Raw genomic sequence first — 1,798 nt, forward strand, 5'->3', positions numbered from 1 at the left:
GTAGGCACTGACTCCACACCTTCACATCACAAGAAGGGGGTCTACAGGCTAGTGCAAGAATACGAGCAAGTCTTCAGCAAACATCCGCTAGACTTTTGAAAAATAAAAGGGGTCAAACACTACATCCCCACAAGTGCACACCCACCCATCAAAGAGAGATATAAGCCAAATCTACCTGCACATTACCAGTGTACCAAGGACATGTTGAGCAACATGAAGGAGGCTGGGGTTATCCGTGACAGTTGTAGCCTCTGGGCAGCTCCGTTGGTCCTGTTAAAGAAGAAGGACAGCACCACTCCCCTGTATTGAGGAATAGCTAGCTGCATTGACAACTGCAAATTATTTTTCTACCCTTGATCTCACTAGTCACTATTGGCAAGTGTCCGTTGCTGAGGCAGACCGGAAGAAGACCGCCTTTGCCACCCCGATGGGTCTCTGCGAGTTCAAAAGCATGCCCTTCGAGCTGTGCAATTTGCCAGGAACCTTCCAGAGGCTGATGGAATGCTGCTTGGGACACCGAAACTTTGAAACGGTACTGCTATACCTTTATGATGTTATTGTTTATTCTAACGCAAACAAGATTTTAGGGTGTATAAAAAGGGAGATTAGATCCGATGATCCCAACGTATTGTTACCCCTCTATAAATCACTTGTAAGGCCACATCTGGAATATGGGGTAAAGTCCTGAGCAGGTTGATAACCATTGGTTTGAGCATGGTAGGGTGTAGTACGCATCTTCCTGCATCGGTAAAAGCTGCAGAAGTCCTTGAAGATTTCCGCTTCAAAGGCAGTGCCTTGATCTGTGAGGACTCTCTCTGAGTAGCCATGAGGTCTGCATAAGTGTGCTTGGAAGACCTTCGCTGCAGTATGGGCCATTAGATCTTTGACTTGTACCACAACCATAAATCTCGAGTAGTTGTCTACCATCGTAAGTGCATACGTGAGCTCACCTCGATATTCTGCAACAAAACTCCCTTTTTCGATTTCAGTTTCAGCAAACACTCCTCTTCCTGTAGAAAATATTTATCATTACCTAAGACAGTCATTCTAATGCATGACAATATTAAGGCAATTTAGTTAAAACTTGTTTTAACTCACCTTTAAGGGGATTGATGTATTTCATGGTCAATCCAGGTTTGTCAGTGATGGCACTGACATAATGTATGGCGTCTTTTTCGGGCGTTATCCTTTGCCTTTTCATTGTGAAAATCCAGTTGCCTATATCAAAGCAAATTCTACTACTTGTAAAGTATGCAGAAAATGAAATGTAGAACATATAACATCAACTGCTTAGGAACGCATCATAGGTTAGTACTTAAAAGGATATTGTCATGTTCTAGTCATAATGCAAGCTGGACATTTTTCATGTTACCCTGTAATCGCCGGCCTGTTCTAATGCTCACAAGCCAAGATATAGGCTCAGCTGCTAAGGCTTCCCTCTGCCTTCTGAATGAAAATTGAATATGTCTGGCTCACTGTGTATATAGCAGGTGCTCAGAAAAAATAAGAGTTAATTCAATAGAAATAGCTCTGGCACACTATAGTGATCAATAACGTAAGAAAAGAACTCTTAGAATGCTGAAAATTCTTTATTTGTGCAAAAGGATAATTCATCCAACGTTTCGAGCTTGTTTTTAGGTCTTTATCAAGGATAAAGTTATCTAAGATCATAAAGGGTTACAAAACCATATAAACACGTAATTAGTACATAGTACAACATAACAGTACAATATATTGCTACTTGAGAGTACAATGGGTCAAATGACCATGATGCACATACAAAAAATTTTTCCAAAGC

The sequence above is a fragment of the Anomaloglossus baeobatrachus genome, unplaced genomic scaffold (assembly GCF_048569485.1).
Source record: "Anomaloglossus baeobatrachus isolate aAnoBae1 unplaced genomic scaffold, aAnoBae1.hap1 Scaffold_4325, whole genome shotgun sequence".
In the NCBI taxonomy this organism is placed as follows: Eukaryota; Metazoa; Chordata; class Amphibia; order Anura; family Aromobatidae; genus Anomaloglossus; species Anomaloglossus baeobatrachus.